We start from the raw sequence: 17258 nt of genomic DNA, 5'->3' as shown, positions 1-17258 counted from the left end.
GTAACCAGAGAGCTTCAACTATTTTTAACTCAAGGCCCTTCACACTGAGAACCAATCACTTATCACCCTTCAACTTGCGATTCAGCAGTGATTTTGTATTCTATTATTCCCACAAGGTTCCCCTAATATTTGTTTATAAACAGCCCCTAGAAGACCTTGGCTTCTGACAGTACCTTCACTATCATGCACACAGCACAATAGATTTAGAACCTAAATAAACCTTAGAAGCCATCTAGTCACTTCATCTCTGTACTCCATACATTTTGCATTTTCATTATCTTTCATGCCTGAAATGCTCTACCTCCTCATCTCAAATCTCCTGGCTTCCTTAAAGTCCCAGCTAAAATCCCATCCCTATAAAAAGCCTTTCCCAATCTGTCTTAACGTTAGTATCTTTCCTCTGTTGATTGTTTCCAATTTATCCTGTTCATATCTTGTTTGTATTTGCCTGTTTCCATGTTGCCTCTCCTATTAGACTGTGAATTCCTTGGGAGCGGGGTACACACTTCTGACTTTCTTTGTATGACCAGCACACTGATTGCAGTGCCTAGCACACAGTAAAGTATTAACAAATGCAGAGTCTGTTGGTGGAGCTACGGCCAGATCACTAGGCCTGGAAAAAGGAACACCTGAGTTCAAATCTGCCTGAACTGGTGTGACCCTGGGTACTTCACATCTGTCTGCTTTGATTCCCTCATTCATCTTAGACTGAGGATCAAATGAAATAATATTTGTAAAATGCTTAGACTAGAACAAGCACTTAAGAAATTTTTGTTTCCTTTTCTCCTCCTTCCTTTATTCCCTCCTTTCCTCTTTTCTTCCCTTCCTTCCTTCTTTGCTTTCTTCCTTCCTTGCTTGCTTGCTTCCTTCCTTCCTTCCTTTTTTTTCTTCTTTCCCTCCTTCCTTCCTTCTTTCCTTCTTTCTTTCCTTCCTTTCTTCCTTCCTGAATTCCAACAACAGGAAGTAAAGCAACTTACCCCAACCATAATAAGGCAACTTCTTGTCTCCCTATATAATTCCTAAAATTCTTTTTAATATTCTGGGTCTTTTCTTAGCTAGACTCATGTACTGGCCTTAGAGTTAGCTCATTTCTCTTAGTATTAATATAGCAAGCACTTGTGACATTTCTCTCTTCAGGGACCAAATCCCAGGGAGAGAGCAATTATGTCTGCATTTTTGCCACCCAGAAGCCATATACCTTCTAATATAAAGGCTCTTATTTTTAAATGCATGTATTTCTTCAGGAAACATGTACTTTATTGGCACTGAATGATGGTGTTCTCTTACTCTTGCAAGAAAACATGAGCATTTTCTAATTAGGAAGCTTAAAATGAATAGCCCTGTGGCTCCTAGAAAGCAGGAAGAAAAGCCAGCACTGTTTCGGGGTTCCACAGATGTGGTGTCTTTCATTAAGGATAAATGATTCACTGACAGCACCAAATGAACAGCTCAGCTCTTGTTAGGAAAGAGATTGCTTACTTGAATATACCATCAAGAGTTAACATGTACAACAGTGTCACTGTATATCGTACACTGTCAGTTTTAGTCACCAGGGGCCATTTTGTTTACATGGCCAGCTTCCTTTACGGTTGAGTCATGAGAATGAAATCACTGCCGGATCTCTTATACCTAGGATGCCTAGATTTGTCTTATCTCTAATATGACAACCTATTCCAATGAGATAACATAAAAAGCACTTTAAAAAATGTAATGTGCCATATAAATGACAGCTTTTATTACATATATTATCTCATGTAGTCATGGCACTTTAGGATTTGTAAAGTGCTTTCTTAAAAATAACAAACATATGCATTTGTGTTTAGTGAGCCTCAACAATGAGAAAATATAGTAATAGAGAGCAGGGTACAAAAGGAAAAATGTTAGATCGATCTTAAGTCAAAGGAATTGAATTCAAATACCATTTCTGACATTAGGTGACTTTGGGCAAATTACTTAACTTAGCTTCTCTGGGAATCAGTTTCCTTATCTGTAAAATTGAGAAATCTGAGGTCCTTTTCAGCTTTAAATCTATGATCCTACTACAAAATCTTTATATACTTAGCTAAAAAGCATTAAATTTTAATTATGTAAATTTCTAAAGTTTGTTACAATTAACTTTATTTCAACTAAGGAATCCAAAAGAGGTATGAAATGAGAAATTTTACACAGAATAAACTACTCTAGGCTCATCACTGAATACAGTGATGGGAAATACCTCTCCAATTTATATTTTTAAAAATAACCTGACTTATGATCTTATCAGTGTAGTATCTCTTTCAATCAGATTGGTAGTTTTTCTGCAATTTATAGCCTTCCAAAATTGTCTGGGATACTAAGATTAAATGCCTTGCCCCGTCTCCTACAGTTAGCATCTTTCAAAGCTGAGATTTGAACCGCAGACTTCCTAATTCTGAGGCCAATCTTCTACTCCATATTGTTCCTTTTGCATAATTTTTATAATAAATTGCAAAGGAAAAAGGAATAAGCTTGGCATTGTGGGAATGAGTAATTATGTCTTGTGCAAATGCAAATAATTGAGCTTAATAAACATTCACTTAGACTGATGGAATCACTGTGGTCAGTGCACCATAATTAGTCATACTCATAAGAAGCCTTCCCCTTTAAAGGAAGCAAAGGAGTAATAATAGAAGTTTCTAATGTGTCCAGTATGTAACAGGATAACAATTCAAAAGCATATGTGACAGAGATTGATTTTAGCATGGTAGGAGAAAAATGAAATCTTCAGGATTATTTATTAATAAACAAGAAGTATAGCTACAAATATTGTCTATATTTGGCCTGCACTTTTATTTGACTATCCTCTCCCCACCCTCACCTCTTGAAATCCAAGAACCTCTGTAGCTTATTTAGGACTACATTTTCTGAAGGGATATTAAAACCTACTGTCTTATTCTTCAGGTATCTCAACAAAACCATTTTTAACACTAACAGATTGCTAAAGAATAGAACAGATAGTAAATTTTTTATTGTGAATTTGTGCTGCCTATGAAAGCCATCTCAAATACATACCCTCATTTTTTTTTGTAAACTCCTTCAAAGTCACAATTGCTTCTTTCAGAATATATGGTCTCATTTTCTATAAGAGGCACCTCTACTTAATTACTTTATCTTACAGTTTATTATCCTGTATAGTTTGGTGTCATGTGAAAATTGGTGCAATTTAGTGTCTTGTGAAATTACTTATTGACTCTGGTGATCACCCCCTACTCCCTAAGTAAAATAATTATTTTGTGAGTGTTTTTATCTTCATTTTTAAGTGCTATGCTTACTTTTTCAACACTACAGAGACAGACTATAGGATCACAGATTTTGAGTTAAAAGAGGCCTCAGAAGACATCTAGATGAGACTCTTCTTTTTACAAATGAAGATATTAAGGTATTGTTGTTTCCATGTGGCACATCAGAGAGATTGGTAGGATTTTCCCTCATCGTTAGGGAGTCCACTCTGCCATCAAGTCAACAGGGCTAGTTTATGACTTAACTATCTGTATCTTTCCAAATATTATGCTCAAAATACAGAGGAAAGAATTATTTTTAAAGGCACTATCAAGTCCTTGCTTATCAGTCAACTCTTCTGTAGTGTCAGACCATGTTGCCATTTTGTTCCTGTAACCCACAAAGAAGTAAAATCAAAAGAAATACACCTTCTATTCTTCTATGATATACACAAAAAAGACTAACCCCCATGGTTTGAATTTCATATACAGAATCCAAAGGGAGTCAATCATAGATTTACAGCTGTAAAGGAGCTTCAAAGCCATATAATACAACCCTTTCGTTTTACTATTGGAAAAATTGAATACCAAAGATCCTTTCTAAGATCATACAGGTAATAAGTAGAAGAGGCAGAATTTGACTCAGGTCTTTTGATGATGTATTTTATGACACTTCATGAATTAAATTCATCATTCATAATATATAGACAATGTATCTCTTTATCCTTTGATTCTTTCTGGTTTGTATAACTGTTATTTACAAACATGTTGCATCACCATCTGATTTTTTTCACTGGACCCATGATTTAATTAGTATAGAGAGCTCCTGCTGAGGAAGCTTTCTCTTGCTGAACAGGTTAAGTGATTAGCCCTGGGTCACATAGCTAGTATAGGTCCTGTGACCAGGTCTTCATGACTCTGAGGCCAGCTCTCTATCTACTTTGAGATGACTTAAAATTGGAGTAGATCAGGGAAATTCAAATGTTAATGAAAGCTGGAAATTTATTTTGTTTTTTTTTTTAAAAGAAGGTATTTTGTTTCAGGCATATAAGCTTATGATTCATTGAAAGTGATACAGTTTCCCAAGTGCACATCAGAACTTTCTCCAATTCATTTGTGGGCCTACTTCATTAAAAATTTGCAGCATTTTTCGAAGATATATGTTCTTGTGGCCAGCTCTATTGGTAGTCCATCCATCTTCATATAATGGTCTAGTTAATCAGTCTTCTTTATCCATTTTGTTTTTCCTGTAAAGAGAAGTAGGCCAAATTATTTCGATTGATTATATATCTAATTTAGGAGTCTTTGGCATGTTCAAGGATGAGATATTATCAGTTCAAGGATGAGATAAGAAGGAAGAACTTATCATCTGTAAGGCATTTTCTTTAATTTGGACTCTGGATATCACCCATGATACTGGCAGCCATCTATGGTGATTATAGTATTTTTCTATTTCATATATTGCTTGATTGTGTCTATTTTTTTATGTTGAGCAAAATTTAATTCTGTGCATGAAAATTGCCTTGACATATTCCAATAAAATTAAAAATTGCAAAATCCTAGTCCTAAATATTATCCCCTCTGTATTTAAGTCACAAAGAGATAACCATGCTACAAAGGTAATGGCAAATAATAAAGATGCAATATGCATGTTAATTGTTATAAATAAATAAAATGTCCCAAATAAAGATATATTTAATGTATTGCTTATTAAGAACCAGATCATGAAACAAGATTTTTCTGTTGTAACATCTATCAAGGAGCTTTATATAATTTTACCTTAAGCATGTAACTTTGGGAGAAAAACCTTTAAGTCATTTTTAATTCAAATACTTTTTTAAAAGTCAAAAAATAATAAATACTGTGGGATTTTTAAATTTTTATCATATCTCTGTATTCAGAAAGGAGATAGTCTGTTAAGTAAGGTGGTTTCTGGAGAAGGACATTGTTAGACCAGTACTTCAGGAAAATGATTTTGTCAGTCATGTGGAAGATAGGTAAAAGAAAGGAAAGACTAGAATCAGAGAGGCTAGCTAAGAATTTATTGCCATAGTCTAGAGGTGATAAGGACCTGATTTAAGATAGTAACAACAGAAAGGGATTGGATACAAGAGATGTTGTAGAAGCAAAATCATCGATATTTGGCAACTGATTTTCTATAGGTAATGAGGAGTAAGAAAGAATACAGAATGCCATCAAGGCTGAGAACCTGGGTGACTGGAAGGTGTTGGTGCCCTTAGCAAAAACAGGGAACTTGGGAAAAGAAAAAAAAAATAGAGTTTAATTTGCCAGAGTAATGCCTAGGATGTACCACAAACAGCTGGTGATGTAGAAATGAAGTTCAGGAGACAGATAAGGACTGATATGTAGATTTTTGAGTCATCTTCATAAAGATCATAACTGAACTCATAAGAGCTAGAGAGAATATTGAGAAAGAGAAGAGGAGATAGCTCTAAGGAGAACCTTGGGGATACCTTCAAATGAGCCTTGATGATAATTCTACTTACAGAGTAGGGGATAGATGTTGATACAGCAAAAGACTGAGAAAGACTGACTGGATAAGTAGGAGAAGTACTAAGAAAGAATGGGTCATGTAAGAAAAAAAAGGAGAATGTTCAGGAAGAAGGGTTGGCCAAAAGCATAAAAAACTTCAGAAAGACTGTGAAAAATTAGGTCAAGTAATCAGACAGTCAGCTATTAAGTGTGTACTGTGTGCCAGGCGCTGTGCTCAGCAATGGAATAAGGAAAAGTCTCTCTTGTAATAGTTAAAAATCAACCTTGGAAACAAAAGTTTCACTCTAGTTGTTAGATCAAAAGCTAGATTGCATGGTATTGAGAAATAAATGGGAGATGAGGAAGTGGAGGCCATGAATGTAAATGGCATTTTTTTTATTACAGCTTTTTATTGACAGAACATATGCATGGGTAATTTTTCAACATTGTTCCTTGCACTCACTTCTGTTCCAACTTTTCCCTTCCCTCCCTCCACCCCTTCCTCTAGATGGCAGGCAGTCTCATACAAATTAAACATGTTAAAGTATATCTTAGATACAATATATTGTGCAGATCCGTACTGTAAATGGCATTTTGGAGAAAATTATCCACAAAAAAGAGAGATGAAGGATATAGCTTGAGGAAATAATTGATCTAATGAAGGTTTTTCTTTAAAAAGGGAGAGAGACCTCATGATTTTTTTGATCAATGGGTGGAATTCTAGGCAGTGGAACTCTACTTCTACTCCTCTCATTGGCCATGGTCTAGCACCGGCCAACTGACTTGGTATTACTGTAATAAAGTCATTTCATAATCACAGCATTCAACTACATTAATATTTCAGTTGAAAAACAATGTTTGAAAAGAGTAAGAAAGAAACAAACAATAATTAAGAAACTATTATGTGCCAAGCACTATGCTAAAAGTTTTAAAAGTATTTTCTCATTTGATTCTCACAAGTTGGGAAGGTAGACATTATTATTTCTCTCATTTTATAGTTAAGGAAAAAAGTGACTTTTTCAGGTTCATATAATTGGTAAGTGTCTAAAGTTATATTTGAACTCTGGTCTTCCTAAATTCAGGTGTAGGATGACATCCAATATGCCACCTAGCAATTGACTGATACCTTTACAGCACTGCTTTATAAGAATTCTGTTTCTAACAGGTCCAGGGAATGAGCATTGACCAGTCTTGAATTCCAATTGATCCAAAGTGTAATGATTCTCCAGTGACAGGCCAACAGGAAGCTAGTTTGTACAGGATTTGTCTAGGAATTTCAGCTAAAGACCAACAGCCTGGCCACAAGAGCAACCACACAATAATCCTCAATTCTGAGTTACCCTTCCTTGTGCCATGTAATCAGCATTAATATTTTAATAAGCCTATTTTTGTTATGTTGACAGGTTTTCAACATCACATGAGGGAAATGATAATAATAATGTTGATGACAAGTGAATGTTAGAAAGTACTTTAAAGATTGCAAAGCACTTTGCATACTATCTTACTTAAGCTTTTCAAAATCTGTTAGATACATACTACATATACTGTTTAACAAATAAGGTAACAAATTTACAGAGATTAAGTGAATTTCCCACAATCACATGACTAGAATGTCAGATTGAAGATCTGAACTCAGGTTTTCTTGACTCCCAAGTTTGGTGCTCAAATGTAAATAATCATTTTAGTGAATAAAATGTATTCTTTAAGCTCTTTAATACTCAAACTTTTAAAATATAGTCTATATTTTAAATCATGAAGTTTAGAATCATGGATTTGAAAGCGATGTTCATTGGAAGGAAAGATGGAGTAGAAGAATCCATGAGAAATATTCAAATCCCTTTTCAGATTATGGATTTTTCTACTAGAGATTTCTCTTCAGATTGAAATGAATTGATTAAAACTCCATGTTATCTTTTAGTCCACATTTTTCTTTGTTATTAAAGATATCATATAAAGCATGCCAAATTTGTTAATATCAAAATTATACTCTATCTATGGAATTCCTCTAAACTACCAAAATTGTTACTTCATAAAAAAAGATAATTAAATTAATTGGGCTAGTAAACTCATTCTGATTCCTAATGACTCCATCTTGTTTTTTTACAATAATTTATTTCAGGTTTTTATTCAATGAGAATGCAATTCTTAAGTATATAGTTTCATGAATCTTCCTTCTTTATCAGTTTCAAAATTAAGACATTTGTCTTTCTTTAGGCTATTAGTACATTTTCCATTCTTCATATCACAATTGTATCTGCAATTATTTTCAGTGTCCTATAAGAGATATTCCAAAAAGGTTGTGTTATATATTGGAAACAGAACTACTTTGAATTCAGAAGCTCTGAGTTTTAAGTCCTAGCCTCATAATTTACCAGTCACTGAGGTAAGTCATCAAATGTCTTTGAACTCTGCCCCCATTTGTAAAATGAGAACATTAATATCATGTCTATCCTCGGTGTAGTTTTGAGAAGCAAATGAAACAGTTTATGTGAAACTGCTTTGAAATGTATTTTTAAAAGCAAGTTGTATACAATATTCATAGTTTTACATATAATCTTTTTTCTAATCTAATTTGCATGTGGAATTTTAGTGAATTTGCATTTAGGAATTTTATTTATGTTAATGTTTAAAAAAGAAACTTATGAAACACAAAATATGAGTTATTATTATCATCATTCCAACTAGGGAATGTAATTTGTTCCATCCTAAGTGAATTCATATAGAGCTAGGTTACTATACTCTTACTACTTACCATACCTCTTAATCTGTAAGAGGAGAACTCATTATGGAGAAGAGGCCCACTTTCCTAATCACCAGCAGCAACAACTGCTGACCTAGTTCCACAAGCAACTGATAGTTACAAGATCCTTTTTAGTGGAGACACCCCCAATCCCATCCCTGACTACCAGTCCTACATCCATCCTAAACATCATCATTATCTAGGAAGATAGCTCTTATGGATAGGGGGGCCACCCACCCCCACCAAGTGCCAACCAACGGTCACTCACAGGCAAATAAACCAGCTTAGTTGAAACTACAAAGAAGGAAGAGGGAAAAGAAGAAATACAAAGTCAGAGAGAAAAGGGGAGGAAGACAGAAACAGAGAGAGAGACAGAAATACAGAAAGAGACAGACAAATATAGAGACAGAGGCAGACACAAACACAGACACAGAAAGAAGAGAGTATGTACCTGGCAAGTCAAAACACCAGAAATACCTTGACCACCATCTCTCCACAGCAATGAAAACAATGTAAAACCCTAAACCTAAGGGACTTTGGAATAATTATGCTTCCAAATGATTGTCCTTAGTTTAGGAATTCAATGCCGGAGGGGAAGCCTGGCCATTGTTCCTGTAGATGTTATAGGCTCCCCTATTGAAGAAATAAAAATTAAAGTTCCTTCCAACAAGGTGCCTTTCAAATGATTCAATATCAATACCTATATGGTTTCATAAACAGAAATAATAGTAAAGAAGAGGCACTATTATCGGTTTTGTCACTGTACCCTAAGAACCATGAGACTTTTCCATTATTTACAGCTACAACCTTCTACCTGAGCTGTCTCTCCATTAGAATGTGAGCTCCTTGAGAGCAGGACTGTCTTGCTTTTTAAAATTTTATTCCCATTGCTCAACAAAGTGTCTCACGCAGAGTAAGTTTTAATAATAATAACATTAATAATCATAATGGTTATCGATATTAATAACTGCTTTGTCCATTTATTCATTAACATGATTAACATGTTTGTTCCTAACTTCAATTTTAAAATCACTCTTTTTGATGGGGAAGATTGAAGCAAAAAACCCATAAATTTCATAGTTCTGCTTTTTCTTATCTTTTAACACTACTCCACTCCCTCAAATAGGATAGGCTAATCCCTTCCTTGTTTTGCTTTTTGTTCTTAACCTAGCCCAAACAACTCTTTCAGCTTTAGCTTTTTTTCTAAGCCTCAGTTCCTCCTATACTTTATCCCTTCTGATGTTGTTCTTACAAGGTTCTGCCACCCTTTTGTAGTCATGGTTGGTTATGTCACCTAATTCATTGTCTGTATGTGTTCTTTTAAAATTTGAGCTCAATAGAGAGCTTCCTGTATAACACTTTGCTTCCTGTAGATGCCACCCCCTTTCTTTCTCATCTGGATTATTTGTGTGTGGAGTATCATAGTTCTGTTTTTTCAAGCTCTTGTCTATTTTAAGTCATATAATCTTGTAGCATTTCAGCCATTGGATCATAACTATTTTTTGTCAGAGCTGTTTGAAAATTTGCTTTCCTAATCTCTTAGGATTACTTGACTATGATTACTGTTTTCTTGGCTGGTTAATAAGCATAATGACAATCATTTTCTCCTTAGATTCCCATCAATTTTATTTTACCACCCTATTCTTTCTTATTAGTTAAAAAAAAAATCCTCCGAGTATCACTTCCTCTCATTACTTCCTCAATCATCAACAAGTCAATCAAGTGCTACTTCCCCACTCCTTTGATTAGATCTGCTACTTTTGAATGAAGTGTAGTATAGTTCTAAAAAGAGACAGAAAGCAGAACTATGCACCATTGTTTTTGCTTCCATCTTTCCTTAAAAAGAGAATGACTTTAAAACTAAAAAATGTGGAACAAACTACTTAAGATATGTAGAAGACAATAAAAAAGCTCATTTTGTTTGAAATTCCAGTCATATACCAAGTTTCAAGAATAGATATTTTATTTATCTACCAGTATTAAAATTTTAAGTTCACTTTGTTGCATGTGTTTAGAGATTTGCTTAGAGATATTTCAAGACATAAGTTTAACTCCTGATTGTTTCTAGGTTGTCTTTAACTGAACATCATGAATATGTTTGTCTATGCTATGCTCCTGTTGTCTTCTGTGATTTGGAAATAAGATTTTATTTAGGCATTTTTTCTTCCTCACTTTGAAATCTCTGATTAAAACCATATTAATCAAGTCTTCTACCAAACATATTTTTTAATCTCTGAAAGATACAGTTTATACCTTTCTGGGAACCCATTCCATTTTTCAATATCATCTTTATAACGGTTCACTTCATTTTATTTTTGTTAGTACTTTCAACTGAAAGAAAAGATAAAATCATCTATGGACCTCAAATTTGTTTAATTTCTGATCTTGACATGAAAAGTCACTAAAAATGCAGTCTAGCTCTTTTTTATTATCACTTATTCTTGAGTGTATCAGCAAAATTGGGTAGTAGTTGATGGCTTGATGAATTTCTGCAAGTTCTATATAATATATTAAATACCTAAGAATGACCCTTGTATGTAATGTTCTGAAATCTTTTACTCATTTCTTTTTACATCTTTGTCATGACAGACTTTTACAAACTATACTTGGGGTACATATAAAGAAATAGATAAAGCACACCTCCTGATGCATCTGCCACTGTATCTCTTATCATGTAGTCACCAATCACCATAGTTCATCTATGTAAATGAATATTAATTATTTGCTTCATATATAAGACACAGACCCTGACATAGCCTTTAGGGCCTCAGAAGTGCTCTTGTCTCATCCCTTTTAATATCAAATCAAGTTAATAAGTACTTACAAAGTTCCTACTGTGTGTCAGACAGAGTGCTAAGGAACACACAATCTAATGGTGGAGAAAATATGTAAACAACCATGCACAAAGATTTGTCATACATATATAATAAATTGGAGATAATCTCAGAGAGAAATCACTAGCATTAAAGACTTTGATGCTCCTCATTTAGATGTTCTACATTTCATCTTCTTAAGATTACGCACTGACTATTGGTTCAGCTGATTGACATATATATATTCGTCTTGGCAATAAGCTAATATGAGAAAAGGGAAATTCATTCCAAGCTCTCACTTCCTTTTCATTACCTTTTTCTTTCTTCTCTTTCCCTCCCCTTCTCTTTGAGATATTTCTTTTTAGAAATCAAATATTCATTTAAAAATGGCATTTTCTCAAGCCATTCGCCAATTGATAAATGGTCAAAGCATATGAACAGATAATTTTCAGATGAAGAAATTGAAACTATTTCTAGCCATATGAAAAGATGCTCCAAGTCATTATTAATCAGAAAAATGCAAATTAAGACAACTCTGAGATACCACTACATATCTGTCAGATTGGCAAGGAAAGATAATGCGGAATGTTGGAGGGGATATGAGAAAACTGGGACACTGATACATTGTTGGTGGAATTGTGAATACATCCAGCCAATCTGGAGAGCAATTTGGAACTATGCTCAAAAAGTTATCAAACTGTGCATACCTTTTGATCCAGCAGTGTTACTACTGGCTTATATCCCAAAGAGATTTTAAAGAAGGGAAAGGGACCTGTATATGCAAGAATGTTTGTGGCAGCCTCTTTGTAGTGGCCAGAAACCGGAAACTGAATGGATGCCCATCAATTGGAGAATGGCTGAATAAATTGTGGTATATGAATATTATGGAATATTATTGTTCTGTAAGAAATGAACAGCAAGATGATTTCAGAAACGCCTGGAGTGATTTAATGAACTGATGCTGAATGAAATGAGCAGGACCAGGAGATCATTATATACTTCAACAACAATACTATGTGATGATCAATTTTGATGGATGTGGCTCTCATCAACAATGAGATGAACCAAATCAGTTCCAATAGAGCAGTAATGAACTGAACCAGCTACATCCAGTGAAAGAACTCTGGGAGTGACTATGAACCACTACATAGAATTCCCAATCCCTCTATTTTTGTCCGCCTGTGTTTTTGATTTCCTTCACAGGCTAATTGTACACTACTTCAAAGTCTGATTCTTTTTGTACAGCAAAATAACTATATGGATATATATATATGCATATATATATTGTATTTAACTTCTACTTTAACATATTTAACATGTATTGGTCAACCTGCCATCTGGGGGAAGGGGTGGAGGGAAGGAGGGGAAAAGTTGGAACAAAAGGTTTTGCAAGCATTGATGCTGAAAAATTACCCATTCATATATCTTGTAAATAAAAAGCTATAATAAAAAAAAAAAAGAAAATATTATAATGGGCTGAAGCTGAGCAGATGCACCAAGGTCCCATCTGAGCACTTATGGCTAATTAGCACTTGGACAATACTCTATTAATATATGCTTGGAGAAAGAATGGCCCCGCCCACTCTCTGTGCAAGTTTGATGTGTTGTATAGGAGACTGGATAGAGGATTAGGTGGATGGAGTGGGAGAGCCAGAGGCACTGCTGGCTGGATTCGTGTCTCAATTGCTCTCATTTCCTATTGCCATTCCCCTTCACTTCCACAAAGAATAAAGATCAAAGATTTTCACTTATCCTGACTCTGGCTGATTTTAAAATACCCTGGGTGCTAAATGCGGTCATCACAAAAAATAAAATTTAAAAATGGCATTGTCCATTAATTTTGTTCCAAAGTTTTGACTCTTAAAGTAAAAATTTAAAGAAAAGAAGGTATGATTATGTCATACAATGGCAATGTTTTAGAGAAAAATTTTAAATCCAATGCAATCGTCAATAAATATTTATTAAGCATGATGTGAAGAGAAGGAATGAATTTTCAAGGGTTTTATCCCCAATAAACTTTTTTATCCATTTGAAGTTAACTAATTCCATATTATATTATGCAAAATAAATTCAAAGATAGAAAAGGATGTACTTTTTTCTTAATGAGAAAATAGTGAAATAATGAAATGCAGTTGTCTCTTCCCAGTATAATTGGAGGGGTGAAGCACAGAACAATAAACTCTACTCAAAGCCTCCTTTCATATAGGGCTCAGAATTTCCCAGTCATCTCTTCATTTCCCATCAGCTACTTTGTTTGGTTTCAACTCTATGAATCCCCCCTACAAATACTACTCCCCTCCACCACCATTTCTAAACCCTTCCCATGTGCTTTTCAGCTTCTTTTTGTGTATTTTTCTTCTCTCATTAGATTATAAACTCCTTGAGAGCAGGGACTCTTTTTTCTTTTTCTTATCTGTCTCCACTGCTTAGCTATTATTTATTAAGTGGGTACTTAATAAATATTTATTGACTATTGAATTACTAAAAATTATATTTATAATATCAAAAAAGTTAATATTTAGTTTCCTGAACTCCCAGAGTTTGAGAGACATTATTAATGGTATGTGGTATTGTAGTTTTATGGAATTATTATATGTCCTGATTTCTGAATATACATTTTTTCAATGAAAGCAGTAATTTTCTTTTTAAAAAAATACCCTGGCATAATTATATGAAAGGCAAACCTACTTTTGAAAAAAGATATCTGTGAAGCAACCATAGAGATTTGGGTTAAACTAAAGCTTCAAAAAATAAATTTAAATTCTATGATAATTTTTAAAGCTACTTAAAAAAAAACCCTCTGAGACAGAAACCAGGATGAATCAAAAGATAGCAGAATACAGTGTAAGGTTTAAATCTTGCCTCTCTTGCTAGGCAAATCATTTTACTTTTTGGACCACAGTTTTCCTATATGTGAAGTGAGAAGTTTGAAATAGAGAAACTCTGTGCTCTTTTTTAAAGGTTTTCCTTTTCCTAAAGGTTATGAAATAGTTTACCAAAAAGACTATAAAATCTATTTTAAGAAGTTTTTGACAATAGGAGAAATTTCTATCCAACTAAAATGATTATAGTATATAGGACTATTCTACCTAATATTATTAAATAGTCATAAAAACTTGACATTAAGTGAAATAATAGGACTTGTTAATGCCATAAAAACAATGTTGCAAATGGACAATTTGCTGAAAGATAAATACAATAGGATCAGTGGAGATCTATGACTTTACTGTGAGGTTTGGCACTAATATATTATTAATGATGCTATTGTAAAACCATATTGGTCAGTGCAACCTTATACAAGATGTTTTTAATCTTACCAGGACACAGGAGAATGAAGTGGATGAACTCTTAGGTTCTATTCTTCTCTCTGTCTCAGTCTCTGTTTCTCTCTCTCTCTCTCTCTCTCTCTCTCTCTCTCTCTCTCTCTCTCTCTCTCTCTCTTCACTCTCTCTCTCTTTCACTCTCTCTCTCTTTCACTCTCTCTCTTTCTCTCTCTCTCTCTCTCTCTCTCTCTCTCTCTCTCTCTCTCTCTCTCTCTCTCTCTCCCTCCCCTTAATTTCTCTATCAATATTGCTCTGGGATTTCATACTAAAGCACTGGGGCATGTTTCCTTTTCTCATTTCACTAGTATTCGGGTTTTTTATTTAGTTTTCAGGAATTGGCAAGGCACCAGAATACTAAAACAAGCGGTTCACTCTACTTGGCCCAGAATCACATTGATTAGAATAGAGGTTTTATCTCTTTAAGCCTGATTTGAGGGTCCACACTATTTGATCAACAGGAAATGTGAATTGGCATAGAACCAGCTGCAAAAACCCTTTATGATTTTAAAAGTGATAAAGAAACTTTAAATAGAATATTGTACACACATTACTATCTAAGTCATTTTTAAAACTGGACCTATGACTTTATTGGTATGGGGAACTCCCAATGAAGAAAGTTCCTCAACCATTTCAGAAATGGAACAATTGAATAATCTACAGTCTTAGAGATTTGATTTAGGCACTAAGGGGTTATGTGAGCCATCCAGGGTCACACAATCGGTATGTGTCAAAGATAGGACTTAAAATAAATTCATCATGACTCTGGGATTTGATCTTCTATCCACTTTGCCAAATTGCCTCATTGTTTCTCATATAACAAGACAACCCATAAGTGAGAAACAAGAGTTAAAAGTGAGAGACAAAGACTTCTGATTCAGAAACTCAAACTATATAAATTAGTTAATAATAAATAAGGAAATATTTGACACCAGTCTGGGAAAATGACTGGTAGACAATGATGAACCAGTATCTGTCCTTGACCTACTATCAATGAATTCAACTTGCCCTGGGTTTATTACTTTATGGTTGTCTGACTACTGTATGGATAAGGAAAGTAGGCTTCCTAATTCTCACATTCATTGGCTCTTCACTCTCACCCTAGTGATGCTGGGGAAAGTTCCTACTTATAGAATTGCTAAATATAGAAATGGTTATGGGCTTAAAGTCTAAGAATTCTACCCAGCAAAGGGGAATTTTTTTTTAAAGTACCAAATATTCAAACATGAATCAGGTACAGAACAAGCAGTTTGTTTCTACCCAGAAAAGGAAATAATGATCAATGAAGAATCACAGAATGATTACAACAGAACGCATAATTTATCAATGCTAGTACAATCATTTGGGAGGTTAATATTCACGTCAGATTAAACTATAAACAGTTCTCCTGATCCCTATTTCATTATCACTGATGAAACACTAAGTGATATCTTCTGCCCAGAAGCTTAACTTTTCAATGCCTGTTCCATTTTTGTTGCCAGCCAGATCCTGATATCACTACTGCAACCCAACTCTCCAGTAGAAGCCACTCTAATTGCTAATACAGACCTTCTGTGAACATCTGATAGTTAATATTAAGAAAAGGAAATTTAAAAATGAGATGCAACACAAAAAGCCAGGCAGGCCTTTTGGTTAAGTCTGACTGGTTGGACTCCATATGAGGAATGGGGGCTCAGAAAACCCAACCCCATATTTTGCCAAGGTAAGAAAGGACACTTCTGCATCCAGAAAAAGATCTAAGGAGATTGAATGTAAATCAACACATGCTATGTTCATTTCTTTTTTCTGCTTTTTTCTCTCCCATGGTTTTTTTTCCCCTTTTGCTCTGATTTTTTTCTCCCAACATGATTCATAAAGCAATGTGTATTAAAAATAAATAAACAAAAAAAGGAAGGACTCTTCTTCCTATCCATCCCCTTCCCTGCCCCCTCATTAGAGTCCCATATTCTTTTCTCATAAGTTACTGTCAAGGGACTTCTCAGCTAGTCACCATCTCTTCTACTTTGATAGAGTGCTGGGCCTGGAATTAGGAATACTGAGTCCAAATCTAGGCTAGACATGTACCAGATGTGTGACCCTAGGTAAGTCTCTTTGCTGTCTGCCTCAGGTTCCTTAATTATTAAATGAGAATAACAATATGGCTTACTTCATAGGTTTGTTGCAAATCTGAAATGAGATAATAATGTAAAAATTACTTAACATAGCACCTAGCATATATTAGGTCCTATATAAATGCTTATTCCCTTCCTCCTATTTTTTAGGTATGGCACCTTACCTCATAAGTTTTTTTCTGAATCAGCAGCCATTAACCCAGAAATGTCAAACAAAGCTGTAAGCAGACAGAAGGTATCTATATCTATGTCTATTCCCATATCTATATTCAAGTAGCTTCTTTTCCCTAGGGAAAGGCAAATAATATTTGTGCTACAATTTTGGAGGAAGAGAATCTGTTAAAATTACATTCATGGGACAATATTGTTTATATGCCAAGTCAACATTTATGTTTAATATTCTATTAAAAACAAAAAATGAATGTTTATGTGGCAATATGAAAGATGTTCCCTTTCATTGTTTGTTGGGAGAAAAGCACTTTATAAAATTTAAAGTACTATATAAACATGAGATATTGATGTTGCCTTCTGCTATGAAACTCAAT

Source organism: Antechinus flavipes, chromosome 4 (genome assembly GCF_016432865.1).
Source record: "Antechinus flavipes isolate AdamAnt ecotype Samford, QLD, Australia chromosome 4, AdamAnt_v2, whole genome shotgun sequence".
Taxonomy (NCBI): domain Eukaryota; kingdom Metazoa; phylum Chordata; class Mammalia; order Dasyuromorphia; family Dasyuridae; genus Antechinus; species Antechinus flavipes.
This window is presented reverse-complemented; position numbering follows the sequence as displayed.